The sequence below is a fragment of the Phasianus colchicus genome, chromosome 27, assembly GCF_987193195.1.
Source record: "Phasianus colchicus chromosome 27, bPhaCol1.hap1.1, whole genome shotgun sequence".
Taxonomy (NCBI): Eukaryota; Metazoa; Chordata; class Aves; order Galliformes; family Phasianidae; genus Phasianus; species Phasianus colchicus.
In genome coordinates, this window is record NC_143462.1 from 1,413,716 (window position 1) to 1,430,563 (window position 16,848).

A 16,848-nucleotide genomic window follows, 5' to 3' on the forward strand; every position below is an offset into this window, starting at 1 on the left:
AGACCATACAATCAGGAACTGCCGACTGGCAAACTGGGCTGTTGGGTGAACTTATTGCACTAAATGCTGTGTTTCCTAAGGAACTCGTCGGTTATATTTTCTTGCTGTTAAGGAGCATTCAGTAGAACCTTTGTGCTTTCATCTTTTTCTTTCCTGATGTACCTGACTGACACACAAACAGCAAGGCAGCCGAATTTGGAGAATCATCCTGAAATGCAAAAATGCAACGAACATTTTCTACTTTCAGCCTTCACACAGAAACATTGTGGTGTAATTACTGTGTCAAATTGTACGGATAAGTAGTGTTTAGTCAGTGTACAAAATGGAGCATATGCCTTCTTGTGAATATTTGGGTTTTCCTCTTTTCTTGATTTTGTGCTGTTTTTGGTTAACCTATATGTTATATAAAATACTACTGAATGTTTTGAAGCATGGCAAGCTTTACTCAACACTTGTCAAAACAAAGCGATTTCCATTTTATTATTCTTGCTGTAACAACGAGCAGAAAACATGTTCTGAGAACAAAATTGTATGAAATGCAAGTTATTTGTTCCTTGTCAAGCAAGGCATTGAAGAACAACCCTTGCTTTGCTGGGTGCCCTGCTAATGGCTCCTGGGGAGAACTGAGCTTTGGGGAGCTCAGTGCACCAGCACAGAAATCACAGCCCCTTCAAATATTTAGCGATGGCATTCTGAGGATCAGCTGGATGTGCTGTTCCCTTGTATACGAATTCTTTATATGCGACCTCGTGGCTGTTCTCTCCCTGCAGAAGATGCTTTCTGTTGAATTGAGATATTGGGAGGTTGTGTTATTTTTCCCCCCCCCAAAAGTGGCTTCAGTGAAGATGTGCTTGTTACAGATTGCAGGTATAAGAGTACATAGTTTGCAGATAACAAGGAGGAGCTCTACTCAGTTTTCTCTACGGAAATGATTTCATTTGTTGGAATTAAATGATGTTTTTCACAGCACCTGCATTTCAATATCATGAGCCTAATGCATTGCTTTAAAAATAATGATTCAGCTCCTAAAATGGATTTGAAGCATCCCTTGGTCAGTGTGGCCTGGGAATGACTGTTCCTAACTCACCAGGAGGATGGCACAGCCATGGCTCTACAGGGGTCTGCATGCATCAACTGTCGGGTTGTTCTGAATTGAGCTCTTACTTGCTGCATCTCCATCTAGTTTTCAGTACACGAGGATCCCCAGTAAGCACTGAAGTTAAATGCTAAGATCCTTTTCTAAGGAAAATCCAGAAAGCCTGTGTGTATGAATTTTCTTTGCATCAACCTTGAAATTCAACTTAATTTTGCCCATCTTTCGTAGTCTGTACTTGCATTTCTGCTGATAAAATAGACTGTGTAAATGTCAGCTTTGGGATGGCTTAATTTACAGAGCTACAACTGAAAAGGCTAACATGGCATCTCATTTTTACTCCAAATATGTCTGATTTTTAGGAAGACTGCAGATTGAATCTCAAGTTCATCAAATCATGGAAGGCTTGCACATTACTTTTCAAGCTGAATGCATGCCAGGCTACTCAGGAGCTGGCAGCAACAAACTCGAGCGAAATATGGCAGTCAAGGGACAGTGCTAATTTCTGGCATTTCCATATGGTTGGCATTGGGCTAGTACAGCTTCCACAGTCATACAAAAGGGGCAAAGGTTTGGAACTGACCATGGTGAGCTTTGTGTTTGGTTGGAACTCAATGACCTTGAAGGTCTCTTCCAGGCAAAGCCATTCTATGATTGCTCTTAGGGTTGTTTTTTTTTTTTTTTTTCCACTCTGGATAACTGGTAGGACAATGGGGCTGAAGGCTGAGGACTGAGGGATGAAAACAGAGGAAAGGTTGCTGTTAAAGAAGAAAAGAATTACTGCTGCTAGGGAATGGGGCAGTTTCTGGTCTACTCTGCAACTGAGAGAAGACTTTCAAGGATCTAAACCATGGTAGTAAATACTTGCATGGGAGTGTGGGTACAATACAAGTCCCTACATTTTTTCTTCATTCTTATGTGAATATAATTGACCAGTGGCTCAGTACATCCTCTGAGACCATGGGTTCTTTTTCAATGAGTTGAACTCATTTCTTCATGCTGCTGTGAGTGGCTGGGATTTTCATTTCTTGGGCTTCTATGTGAGCAGGGAGCTGTAAGCAATGGGAAGATGCTTGCACTCAGTGAGCAGTGTCAGCGTGTACTGCCTGTGAGCCCTGCTTTCCTGTGCTGTGTCCCTGGTGGTGAGAGCAGGACAGAAGAGGGAGCTCGCAGTGCGCAGGCAGCAGGGCTTGCACTGCAGCCAGCTGCAGCAGAACTCTGCTTTGCTTTTAGATTATGACGGAAAATCTGTTTCCATTCTGTCCCTGTTATTGCTTAAAGCCACTCGTGACCTGGGTTTGAACTGGTGTCCTAGAGGGTAAAAGGCTCTGTATCTCGTTGCCAATCCCCGAAGCATGCAGTTGCTCCTGACACAGATTTGAAACAAATCCCAACCTGAAGTCATCAGCCTTAGGTTTTGGTTACTCTGATGAGAGACGGCAACTTAAAGACTTTGCTTTCCTCCCTGCTCTTCCAGTGCCCAACGCACCCTCTTCTTCCTTCAGCCATACAAATCCAGCTAAATCTTCTGAAAGGAGATTATGAACCGGTAGATTTCAAGCAGTGTAGAGCCACAGGAGAAGAAAACAAGGTGGATGTTCACATTCTGAGCCCTTCTTTCTCATGTTGCATGATAGACAGAAACACCCTGAGCTTGCTCTGCCTCTTCCAAGGAAGGTTCAAAATGCAGTCAATCACAAGCAGGATGTTTGCTTCTTCTTGATTCTAATGAGTGCCCAACATTTTTACTGCTGTTGCATCAGGCACTCACTGCTATATTTTTCTGGTGCTTACAGCTGTGTTGTGCCTTCAGTTATATGTGTTGACTTTGGTGGGTTTTGTATCAGAGAAGATGCTTAGATTCACCCTCTCTATTCCTACTGTGAACAGCTATAGGGTAAGTGAGCGGCAAGCCCTGGTCTCGCTTGGAAACTGCTGTTGAAGATTTTGGATTTTGTAGCAGACTGTTTGTTAGGTGTTACTGGGCTTCAGCAGGAGCTGTGCACAGATGATGAGTGCAGAACATGTCTGTGGTGTCTGGTGGGGACTGCCATCTGGTTCTGGTTGGCCAACAAAACACTGACAATTGATGCAAGTGCTCCTGTCTGCTATTGGTTTGTTTTCCAGAAGCCCACTAGTTTCTTGTGCACCTTTCCTGTTGCATGTTCCCCAAATACTCCTTGGTGACCTCTGAAGAGCAAGCATTCTTTGAACCAATATTTACACCAATATAGCCCCTTTGTTCTTTATTTTAACTACTACTACTGTAAAAATCACAGCAAAAGGAAAAAGAAAGGGGGGTCATGTTAGAAAACTTGCAGAAGTTTCTTTTCTTGTGCTCAGAGTGGAAATCACAATGTGTGCAAAGGTTCCATGTTGTTGTCCTGTTGACTTTATGTTGTTTGCAATAATAATTAAAGCTGTGGTTCAGGAGGTTTCGGAAGGAGGTACTCATCTGTCATAAACTCTTCATTTTATTTTATTTTGGGCACCCCAGTTTGGAACAATTTACAACAGACTGATTTTAAAATTTTGTGCTGTTCTCTCTGTAAATGGTATCTATGAATGCATGTCTGGAACTGGTAAGTTGGTCAGTCCCTCTAAAAAAACCTCTCTTCATGTATCCCAGCAGTGTGCTCTCTTCTTTCTGTTGTGCTTTGCTGACCTGGGGCCAGCATGAGGAGGCAACGAAATACTAGCAAGAACATCTTCAGCAGCCTCAGGTTCACAAGCTGATGATTTCTTGCCTTCTTTGCCCCATCCCTCTGCTAATAGGCAGTAGAGTGGGTGGTGATATCTGCTCCCCAGTGCCCCAGTTTATAAGTTCAGCTCCCACAGTGCCTGTGGACTGGTTGCCATTAGCATGGCCGCACCTTCAACCACCCAAGTCTCAAAAGGATGCGTGGAAGATTTGGCATGTTAAGTTAATTGCTCTGGTAAGGCTCAGAAGGGAATCATCACAGTACCTGACATGAATTCAATATGGGGAAAATTATTGGGCACAACAGAAACTTCTTCTGTAGGTTGAAAAAAGAAAAAGAAAAATCCTCTCGGTACCGACAGAACTCACTACTGCATTGCTCATAGGCTTTTTCCTTTCCTTTCCCCTCAAATCCTTGGCTAGGCACTTACTGCCTCAGGAATCAGAGGATGGGGAAGCTCTGCTCGTATTCTCACCTGTTTCAAATCAATATAATGACCTTCACTGAAGCTATAATTACATTGGTGTAAGTCAGGGATGCATCAAGCCTCAGAATATTTGATTTGTCCTCAAACAGAGGTGAGGAGTCTGGATGTGTATTTTTTTTTTCTTACTGACCCTTTGCAGCTCTAATTCAGTTTAAATCTACAGGGATCACTTTAAGATTACACTAATAAAGGAGGTAGGTTAATATCCCTTCTGTCCTTGGCTTTACTGCAGACAGTAGCAACAAGGGGCCTAATTAGTGTTTGGCTTTGCAGGTTATGGAGGTTGCTCCAAGAGAAACTGGACTGACACTACCAAACTCATTAGACTTAGGTCCTTGAACACTGTTTTTGTATTAAAGAGAAAAGAAACCTAGCAAGGGGGAAGTCCAGGGAGTGCAAACTACAATCCTCATTAGAGTAATTAGTGCAAGTCATTATTTCCTAGAAACCTCAGATGGCCACATTTATTCTAAAGAGATGCCATGGGTACAACTGAACTAGCTGCCTGTGGGAGGGAGCAGGGAGGGTGGTATTTGCTGCCCGTGTTTGCTTACATTTTCTGGCTTAGGTGATATGTGATCCTATTAAGCTCAGTATAGCTAATCCTCTTTCATGGTACTAATTTCTTACCATTATCTTTATTTGGCTGGTAATTTCCCTTATGGTATTCCTCTGCTGTCCTAATGTTAGCAAGTAGCTTCAAGCATCTCTTGAGTATCCTGCAGGAAAACTCTGGCCTGGTCTGTGTCAGTGTCCTTGGAAGGAAAAGGAATCGCTGTAGAGCAGAGAAAGTATCCCCTAATAAAGCCTTTTGCTGTTAATGGCATCTCTTATGAGCTACAGTGTCTTCTGTGTTTGCTTATGAAATTCATCTTGTACTTTTGTGCCGAAGCAGAGTTCTGTACCCTCAGTGAATGTTAACGAGCAGCTTTGCTGGCAAACCTCTTACCTTGAATGGCTAAAGGAGAAAAGGAGATGCTGGAATAGAGAAGTAAAGAGATCTGCCAGCACGGATGGGATATGTTCCCAGTCTTCAGATTGCAATTCAAGGTGTGTATGTCAGGTCACCCTTTGCAGCACCTCTGCTCTTTCAGACCATGAGTACTATGGGCTGGTGTGTAACCTTATCTGAGGCCAAATGTCCACGTGGACAGACCCTCCTTGTGTGCTGGGCACTGTTAGTAAGTGTTAATTAACTAACTCATTTATAATAAAGGATCCTTTTTGTATTTTCATTGGAGATGGAGCAGCCCCTTTTTGGCCAGTATTTGCCGTTCTGTCAATCTAAAGATGATTTATGGCTGAGGAGCATGGCCAAGCACAGCTGCTAGGCTCTGAGCTGCTCCACAAAGCCTTGAAGATTTTACTTCTTTCCTCAAGACTCTTAAGCATCCTTTAGGAAGGGTATGCGATGGATTAAATTCTGTAGTATGAATATAGGTGTAACTTCATGAAACTAACATTTTTGCTTGAAGCTTGCTTATTAAATTTTCTGGCCTCAACGTTACTCCATATGTCCCTGTATTTAGTAGGCCTGCATTGAGAGCCTGACTGAGCCAAGGATGTTGCAGTTCACTCCTCAGATCCTTGTAGAGCTCTGAATTTAAACATATCCAACAAGCAAAAGGATTTACTTTTCTCATTTTAAAAGTAGAGAAAGTCTACACGACAAGTTTGGTATCGCATGGGGAGTCTGCAAATGAACTTGGACATCTCAGATCTTACCTTCATGGTGTTCTCTGCAGAAATGCCTGGTCAGCATACAGGCATGTGGCTGAAATTGCTTTCACGATAACCAACTTGGTTCTTTTGAGTCGTCTTTTTCAGATTTCCAAAAGAAGTGAACAAAAATTTCTGCATCTCTGCCTTATTGAACATCTCCTGTTTGGGAATAATGCATCTTTCCCAAAGGGTGAAGGCAATAAATGACTCCTCCTAGATCTAAATCCTTTAGGTAAGGGAAATAGTGCCCCTGGAAATGAAATGCTTTACCAAACAAAAAGGGTACCAGGGAATTATTTATTGTATGATTTGCAATAAATAAATAGTATTCTTTCTAGCAAATGATTGTTATGTGTCTTAGATGTATAGCTCTTAAAATGGAATGTTTTGTTCTTAAAATGAAGGCATGCTTAAATGTTTTATCTAAAATATTTATAACTTCTACATCTGTTAGGAAGGAGCTGTTGTCTGACAGATTTTTATTTTTATTTTTTTTTAAATACATAAAATAATTGTGCCTTCCTTTGTCTGCTTGTAATAGATTGTCTGCTTGTGTTCCTTTTTCCTCTAAGAGTTGCTGTTTTCAGGCCAGGAACTTCTGGCTACACAAAATCAGGATTATCACAGCAAGGAGAGAGCCAAAGGTTGTCTTCAAACAGATCGTTTTTTTCAGGGAAGGAAAGATTATTGAAATGTACTTTTCCCTTGAAGTTTCAGAGAGGAATGGTAGACTAGCACAGAGTTTTTTATTATTTTCTCCTTTGGGATAAGAGTCTTTCCATTATTATTTTTTTTGTCTATGGAAAAAAGAAAACTGCACTGCTTCACTTCAGTTGGTAATTTTTACCACAGGCACAAAATGAGAAGTTGGTTTTCTCCATCTTCTGGATTCCTAACACATCCCTTATTTCCTCCTTATGGTAGAAAGTTGGCACACCCTTCACATCCTGGTCTACGCATAGAGTTCCTCAATGCAAAAGACTTAAAAATTTTTGTATTTAAAATGTTAATCTTTAATTAAAGCGTAATATTTTTTCCCCTTAAATTAAAAAAAAAGTAGTTTTTCTTATGGGTTTTTTTTAATCTTGTTGGGATTGTTCCATAGCGTTACTCTTTATCAATGCAAAAGATTTCTTTTTTACTTGGAGGCTGTGCAGCACCCAGCTCAGAGGTAACAATACTCACTGCAAGTAATGGATAATGCCATCAGCAGAGGGAGAAACAAATGACCGAAGCAATGCTTGGGATAATTACTGTTTTTAAACCTAATTTGTCAAACAGGACTTTTCTGTCTTAAAATCTTCCTTTGTTATGGAGAAAAACAGATGCTGTAGATGCGATATGATTGCATTCGGAAAAGATCTAAGTGCTGTGTTTTGACCTGGAGATAAAATGTGTCAAATGAGACCTTTCAGCATCAAGATGCCATGTGGTTTTAATGAAATCTGACAGGTACATATGAATAGTTAACCTGCTTTTCATTTTTCAGAGCTTATTAAAATCATTAAAATACAGTGATAATTATGATCCTTTCTGACTGGTGTATTTATATCGAGCCAGGGATGTCAGTATACCTAAAGAAGGATTGCGTTGTGCTGCTGTTGCAGAAGTTTAGTGGTGCTTATTTATAATTTGAAATTGGAGGTTTGTGATTTTTGGTTGGATCTTTCTTGTGTAAGATCTGACTTGCCAGCTCTCAACGAGTTTAGCTTCTTGTTAAATGTTTTTTTTTTTTCTAATTTGAATTAGAAATATGAAGTGGTCACCTTGTATTCAGGACTGTGCAGAGCTGTAGAATGGCTTGGGTTGGAAGGGACCTCAAAGATCACCTCATTCCTCTGCTGTGTAGGCCAAACTGGTTGGTTGGTTGTGGTTGTCCCTCAATCTTCAGAGCTCTTAAAGAAAGATGATGGGCTCAGATAGAACTTCAGCAAAGAGATGATCTTCTAAATCGTTGCTTAGGCTCCTTGAGGTGATATTTGTGTTCTTTTTATTCAACTGGCAGGGAACTCAGTGCTCCAACTCTTCAGAGCTCCAACAAAAGAAGTGAGATTCCCAATAAGGAGAGCTCTAACTTCAGATTCAATTTGTATGTAGTTTTGTTGGTTCAAAAATGCAGGTATCAGCTTTGGTGAATTTGGATGTGCTGCTGGTAGTTGGTGCTTGCTGAAACTGATCTAGAGCGAAGCAACATTTTTACAGTGATGAAATGACTTCAGGCTTAGTCCTTAAGGTATTTGTCTACTCAGCTCATATGAGCATAACTGAGCTGATTTCTGTAGGCTGAAAATACAGGCGTCAATGGAAATCACTATAAAGATTTCAGTTATCTTCATAGTCAACTTCAAAAGAATGTTTTTGTCCCCAAATTCTATCTGATCCTGTGCTTGCCAGTCAGGAAATTTAACTTGTAAATCTGTGTCTTAAAGGTGTTCCTTTACATGAAGACCACTGTCTAGCTCTGTTTCATGATTTTTAGACATTAGCAAAATAATCAGTATAATTCTTCCTCAGCACAGATTATGCTGTAAAAGCAAGAAAACAAGCATCATCGATTTGCTTTTGTAAAATGATGACAAGTTTGTAATGATCACTATTTTTAGAGGTGAAAGAAATGCACTTCTCACTTCTTTGACATTATGTCAATATCTTTCTCCAGCTGTTCTGAACACCTTGATAGCTTTGTTTCTTAAAATCTCTTCTGGAGAAAGGTAAGGGAAAAGCTAGACCTGCTGTTAAAGCATTGCCACATCTCTGTTCTAAATTTCTCTGTTTGATTGGAGAAAAAAAGAAAGAAAGAAAAAAAAAGAGTAGTAAAACATACCCCTATGAAATCCAACCAGGTCAAGAGTGTTCTTCACTGTGGATGGCCTGGCTTATCCTTTGTGGTAAATATATTTGCTTCTTAGAGGTTGGGCAATGTAGGCAATGTAATTTGTTTTAAGTTGCGAAGGTGGGTCACTTGAGTATCATTGCCTCACCAGAATTTTTGTAATATTCTTGAAAAGTAGAAATGACATTTTCTAATAGGCACTGAAACACAAAGAGGTTGCTGTGACTTGGTCACAGTCAAGTCCATGACATGTAAGTGAACTACAAACAGTCTGAGGAAAAAATAACAGGTTCATGAAAGACAATGAATGATATCTGTACAGGTGGTGCTTAACAGATGAGGACTGTGTCTGAGAAAGAGGTGACTTGCAGAATATGACAAAGACCTGTGAATCATGAATATCGTGGAGAAACTGAATAGAAAACTAGTGTATAGTCTCCCTTATATAAGAAATAGGGGTCCCCAAATAAGTTGTGTGGAACAATTGAAAGGACATTTTTTTTCTGCCCTGCATGATTTAACCATGGATTTCTCTGACACAGGAATTTGGGAATTGGGAATACCAAACTTTGGTATTTTGATGATCACATACTTTAACTTTTGGCTACAGGAAAAGCTTATGTATACTTTTTATATTTTGGAGCTAGGATTGAATTTTCATAGAATCCTTAAGAGTTGGAAGGGACCTTCAGAGGTCATCTAGTCCAACTTCCCTGCAATGAACAGTGCAGTTAAATCAGGTTGCCCAAGGCCTGGCCCAGCGTCACCTTGAAAGTCTCCAGGGATGGGTCATCCACCACATCTCTGTGCAATCTGTGCCTCACCACCCTCACTGTAAAAGACTTTCCTTTTATCTGACTTAAATTGACTCTTTAAGCTTGAAACCATTTTTCCTTGTCCTGACACAACAGACACTGCTAAAGAGTCTGCCCCCTTCTTTCCTGTCCCACAATAGATACTGAAAGGCTGCAGTCAGGTTTCCTTGTAGCCCTTTTTTCTCCAGGCTGAACAGCCTCAGCTCCATTGGGCTGTCCTCATAGGAGAGGACATCTACTGCATCACTTTTGTGGCCCTCCTCTGGATGTAGTCCAACAGATCCTCCTGTACTGAAGACTCAACATCTGGTTGCAGTACTCCAGGTGAGGTCTCACAGCATGGAGCAGAGAGGCAGGTCCCCTCCCTTGCCTTGCTGGCCATGCTTCTTTTGGTGCAGCTCGGGATATGATTGATTTTTCTGGGCTGTGAGGGCACATTGCTGGCTCATGTCAAGCTTCAGATCTACCAGCACTCTGAAGTCTTCCATGGCAGGGCTGTGCTCAATCCTTTCATCCTTCAGCTTGTACTGGTAGTAGAGGTTGCCTCAACCCACGTGCAAGACCTTGCACTTGAATTTGTTGAACCTCATAAGGTTCCCCATGGCTCACTGCTCAAGCCTGTCTAGGTCCCTCTGGATGGCATCCTATGCCTCTGGTATGTTGACTGCACCCCACAGCTTGGTATCATTTGCAAACATGCTGAGGGTGCACTTGACCCCACTGTTGAAGTCACTGATGAAGATATCAAAGGGTATCAGTCCCAGCACTGATCCATGAGAGACACCACTTGTCCCTGATCTTCATCCAGACATGGAGCGATTGACCACCCCCTCTGGACTTGATTCTGAAGTCATTTATTTGTCCATTTCTCTCTGACCATTTTTCTCATCAAAATCTGTATCTTTCCAATTTGGAGAAAAGGATGTTGTTGGGTACTATGTCAAAAGCCTTATTGAAGTCCAAGTGGATGACATCAGTTGCTCTTCTCTTGTCCATTGGTGCAGTTACAGCACCATAAAAGAACACTATGTTGGTCTAGCAGGATTTGTCCTTGGTGAAGCCATGCTGGTTCTCCTGTATCACCTCCTTGTCTTCCATGTACCTTGTGGATCTGCTCCATGATCTGTCCTGGTGCAGAGTTGAGATTAACAGGTCTCGTTTTGCATTGCTGGAAAACACCCATACTAAAAAATGATTTCTGGCAAGTACACAGGACAGTAAGAATGGGTGAGACTTAATAGGAGCCTCACATAAAGGAACCAAACACAATGTCCTGCTAAATCCAGTACTGAAACTTCTTTCATTAACAGTGCACGCACTGAAATGGTTATTTATCTTCTGAAGAATTTAACAGTAAGAAACATGAAGCTGTCGAAGAGCATTTTATTTTTGCCAGAATGAAATCAGGTCCCACCGAGTACTTGTTTACCCTCAGGCTTAATGGACAGGAGTGTGAAAAAGTAGCTCTTCAGAAATTATCGCTCACATGCATTAAGAACAGTATAAAGCCGAAACGATGTTTCATACATCAGCTGTTCTACAAGATTTTGTTTGCTGCAGGGATGCTGAGATGAAAACGGTTAGGGACTAATGCAAATGGAACAAGAAAAGCACTACAAGGAGAATAACCTCGTTACACTGAAGGTGTTCAAACTATTAAGGAATTTGTAGCAGTGTGATAGAATGCATAAATTAGAAACCTGCTCTAAGCTTCATTCCTGACTCAGTCACTGAGTCACTGGGTGATCTTGAGGATGCTCATACCTTCTATTTTGATGTCTTTTTCTGCAAATTGAGGTCATTCCTTTCATTAGGAAAGTAACAGGTGTTGCCTAACAGTTGTTAGCAGCTGGTTGGAACCGACCATGGACAGGAACAGCCATGGTTAAAAGTGGCTGCTTGGAAATAATTATCCTTTTTAGGCATACAGAATGAGAAGTATCAGCAAGCATGTTTAGTACTTAAGATGAATCTTGTCTTCTTTTTGGATATAAGTGTGATTGTGATGGACCAATCCCTAACTCTGCCAGAATGGAAGAAAACTCGTTTTCTGAGCATAAGCAACCTTCAGCTTCACCATCCACTACTGAGGAAATGACCTATTGAAGTATCTTCATTAAGGCAGTTTACCAAACTGAGGTCATCTAGCTTTGCCAAGCCCCAGCTTCTTATGTCTCTTTTTCATATTCACTAATGCAGATGTGCAAATCAGTGCTTCCTTTCCTTGCTAGCAGAGCACATGTGGGATACGTTACTTCACCTAAACTTGAAAATGGAGCTCCTCATTGGTTGCTGCAAAACAAAGGCACTGCTTTGGTGAACTCGGCCCAATTCTGGTTTTTAAACTGGTTGACAACCTGAAATAATTCAATACTGTAAATTATTTGCAGGTTTTTTGGTTAAAAAAAAAAATAATAATTGTGTGCCAAAACTATTTGTACGAAGCTGGCTGGAATTTTCATATGTATTAGGCACATAAATGCTGATGCCACTGTTAGGATTAGATCTCCTGTAGCCCTTTTTATTAGGTACAGTAATGGTTCCCATGATGTACTCCTGTTTCTCAGTGTATGTGCTGTTCGCCAATGCAGACTCGCCTGTTTGTTTCAGTGGGTCTGTTTCTGGTCTGCCACTCACTCAATGGATTTACTCTGCATACACATTTATGGAGGTGAACTCTGGACTGGATTCACTACAATAATTGCTGCTGAAAATGCTGGAGGTGATCTATTAGTTCCTTTTATCCCAACTGCAGAGGACACAAACCCTTCTTGTTTTTTGCTTTCTTTCTTTCTGCGTTCTGCAATAAAGTTCTGTGAATTTGGGGAATTTAGTTGAAATTCAGGCATTTGTTTTGTGTTCATGTCACACGTTGTTTCTGCCACAGTTGCTCTCTTTCCCCCCTCAGTGAGTAGCCAACTAAATAAAAGGGGTTTGTGTGAGATTTGGCTCGGCAGTCCCTGCTCTGTCCAAGTGCCAAACATCTTAAAGCCACAGAAACCCGCGGGTGAGCCAGGATCAGTAGCTGCTCTGCTTCTGCAACTTCATCATTTCTTTTCTTCTTTCTTTCTTGCTTTTAACTCCTAGTGATTCTACTGCTGGGTGTAAAGGGGATCCTATCAGCACGGGGCTTTGTGCATCCAGCAGTGGATTAGGCAGCGTTGCCCTGGTTGGCTGCGGTGCTGCAGTGCGTAGGCAGGATGGTGGAAAAGCAGCTGTTCACTGGGATTCAGCTGGAAACTGCCGATTAAGTTTAAATGCAGGAGTAATTTACATGCTTGCACTTCCCACCAACCTCTGTTCGTGTAATTCTTTCTCATGTATGTTGACAACACCTATGATAGATAGGTTTTGCTTTGCGCAGCGCAAGAAAGTGTTGTTAGAATGTAATGATAATCATGGAATTGTTCGAGTCAGGAGGAATCTTTAAAAGCCAGTGAGTCCAACTCCCCTGCAATGAACAGGGGCACCTACGGCTCAATCAGGTGCTCAGAGGCTAGTCTAGCCTGACCTTGAACATCTCCAAGGATGGGGCATCCACCATCTCTCTGGGCAACATGTGCCAGTACCACCAGCCATGTGAAGGAGAGCCTAAACTTACGTTCAGATCTCCTACCACTGAAAGGAATTGCCTTTTGCTGTTCAAGAATGTAAATAGAAATAGGCTTAAACTGAAGTTTTTCAAGATGCCAAAAATACACTGCTGTCTCCTTATGGGAAGCCAACCCGCTTCAGCAAGCAATCATGAAGAGGTCTTTGTGTAAAACATAATTCATCCTGCAATTCTTTTTAAAGGACAGACTCCTCTCTTCTTTTCTTTAATAACTACATTTGGCTTTGCAAGGAGAAGGGCCTTGTGGCAATGGAAAAAGATACAGGAAAGCTGGCAGCGGTTTCTGGCTTTCCTACAGAGATTGTTGCCTTGGGCAAGTCAGTTGGTGCTTGTGCTTTTTTGTATATACATATATATATATAAAGCACAAACACAGCCTTCATGATGCCCAGTACTGGCTCAGGATTTTTTCATAACTTGATGAGCGATGTGCCAGGCACAGATTTTTGTGGCAGCTCCCAGAACCCTCCTCCACCAGAAGGGAGGGGAAGAAAACTTCTAAACTCTGTTGGAACATGAACCTGTGGTATTTAGAGCACTTTGCCTTATCTCAAGCTTAGTGTAAGTAATGACTCTGATGTTATCATCTGGGGTTGGAGATTAAATATTTTCATTATGTCTGGATCCTTTTCTACTCCTAAGAGCATTTCTGTAGTACTGTTTTCTAAGCATAATCACTTGGTTGTTGATGTTTATAAAAAAAAAAAAAAGAAAAATCTTCCTTTTCTAATGTTGTTAACTCCCATTACCATTTTCCTCCTGTAATGACAAAAGAGAGAATTGTATTTAATTGAAGTAATACAAAGCAGGGGAAAAAAATTTGCTCAGTAAAGAAAGAGATGGGAAAGAGAATAGATGGTTGGAGAGCAGGAGGATAAATAGTAGGGGAAGAAAAAGGCCCACTTTCTTGCATATGTTTATACTCTATATGAAATATTTGGTAATAGGCATGTTGACACAGCCTTACTCCTTAGTAAGACTTTAAGGGGAACAACACTTCAAATTGATCCTCCTTGTATACGAGCTGCATTAGTATTCTATAGCCACACCAACCCGGTCATCGTCAGCTTGGCATGCTAATTATCCTGTCCCTCTTTTTCTCTTTCTCCCTGCCCCCATCTCCTTCCAATCTGACCATCCACTTCTATCAGTGATATATGGTTTATATCTTCCTAGCCATTATGCTGATGACCCAGGGCAGTGGCTGCCACTTTTGATAAACTGTCAGATTATTTTTGGAACGTCCACATATGCTTTTCTGGAGGTACAATTTAGCGCTATGATAATCTACTAAATTGCTTTCTGTGCTATGCCAACTCTCACTTCTGCTGCTCTTTTTAAGGTTTACGTTGCCAGAAGAAAAGCGTGCCTAGAAAATTTTAGGTAGTGCTGCACCCCGAAGATGAGACCGTTGTATTCTCTACTGGTCTGTTATGAAGTACAGGATTAAATAGCATTTGTCTTTCTCTACTGGAAAAATGCGTGCCCGATTTCACCTTATAAGTGTGTAACGTAGAAACCTCCTTTAATTTTACAACATAATAATTTGACAGTATAACAGTGTTAGAAAGGGATAACACTCGTGATGAGTTAGTTTATTTACTGCTCCCCCCTCCCTCCCTGAAATAAAGAAAACTGTGGTTAAAAGTTGAGTTAGCTACACATTGACAAAGGCTGCATTTTCCATTGAAAATACCCTACTCCTAAAAGGTATTTCCATTCCACTGCACTCTTAATTTTTTTAAAATTATTTATTTATTTATTTATTTTTGCATTTGTGGTACAGCAGGCAAAGAGAAAACAGTGAGTGGGTGCTCAGCTGGGCAGGAAGTAGACAAGTGAAGTAGGAAGGTGTTGTTGAATTTATGGAGCTTCATTCCCAATGGCTTTGTTATGCAAAGTTCTGACTTATGGATGCCACAAACTGTTTAGCTGCCAAAATAACATCGATTTTCCTGTTAGCAATCTGCATGTCGTGAGTATTATCAAGGGCCAGATTGCTCAGCCTTTGTATGTATTCCTTCCAGTATTTAAAAGGGCATTATAAACAGGAGGGGAATCAACTTTTTACAAGGGTAGATAGGACAAGGGGGAATGGTTTTAAGCTCGGAGAGGGAAGGTTTAAATTAGATGTCAGGGCAAAGTTCTTCACAGGAGAGTAGTGAGCTGCTGGAACAGCTGCCCAGAGAGGCTGTGGATGCCCCATCCCTGGAGGTGTTCAAGGCTAGGTTGGATGGAGCCCTGGGCAGCCTGGTCTTTATTAAATGTGGAAGTTGGTGGCCCTGCCTGTGGCGGGGGATTGAAACTTGATGATCCTTGGGTTTCCTTCCAACCCAAGAGATTCTATGTTTCTATGTGCGAAGTAGTTGGAATTAAGGCAAAACCAAATCCTTGCACTTGTAGATGAACCAGTTCTAGAGAACTGACTTTGCTTTTTTTTTGATGTGAAGTCAGGACAACTCTCTCACTGGCGGATAATGTTGTTGGTATTAAACAAAACTGGAGTTGTGATATAGCCTGAGATATTCATCATTCAGTGTAATTCTAGGGACTTTTTGGGAAGAAGATTCAGAAAATTCTGTGAGTAAAGGTATGAAGTTGACCTCGGGTGAGGATTATCGCATAATGTTTGCTCCTTGATAAGAAGACAAGTCAAGGCTGACGCTAGATTGTATAAGCAGAGTGTAAAAGATTCAAGATAAGAGCTGTGAACCTGTGTACATTTAGCTTTTGGGTTTTCCTTATTTAGATGAGTCTTATTGGAACAAATGTACAAATGTTATAACACATCTTTCAACTCGCTTTTCTTTTCTTGCAGAGCATGCAAATGTCTTGAAGATTTTTTTTATTTTTTATTTTTTAATAGCGCTGTGCATAAACTTTCATTTGGTTCATTTTGGGAAAAAATATGGCTGACCTAAATAGAAAAGCTATCTTTGATCTTGCAGAGATTGAACTGTTAGCAAAAATTAATAACTGAAAAATGAACACGTGTGGCATCCCTCCAGAGAATAAAATAGATCTTTGAATCAAAGAATCTCAGTGCAGAAGAAGCCAGCTTCTCCCAAAGCTTATGATATTAAGCAAAATGCTCAGAATTTTAAAAAGGGATATATGCCAAAAATATATAATAAAAATGGAGCTGAATGACCAGGTATCACTAATATTTTTATGAATGCCAACTTTCTATTGTGCGTTGTGCTATTCCTCGTTTCACGTGGTAAGTTAAGTTGAAGAGCGTCATTCCTTCTTTGCGGGTGCTACCTGTGAACAGTTTCACACTACTGACAGGCCTGAAACGAAGAGGCATTCATCATTTGAAGCTGGTCTGAAATGGAAAGTGATGTTGATAAGTCATTTCTGTCACTCTGAAAGAGTTGATGATAGACAGACTTCCTGGCTTTTAGCATAGCACTTGGTATAGGAGATGGAAAAACAGAAGCTTACCCAGAAAGTCTGAAATACGTGGTCTGATTTTTCAGAAATGGTAAGCATTTATTAAAATATTGTTTCCCCCCAATCTTGCCTTCTATCACTGCAGATCCATTCTTCATCTAAAAATAAGGACAGTGTATTATTTTTT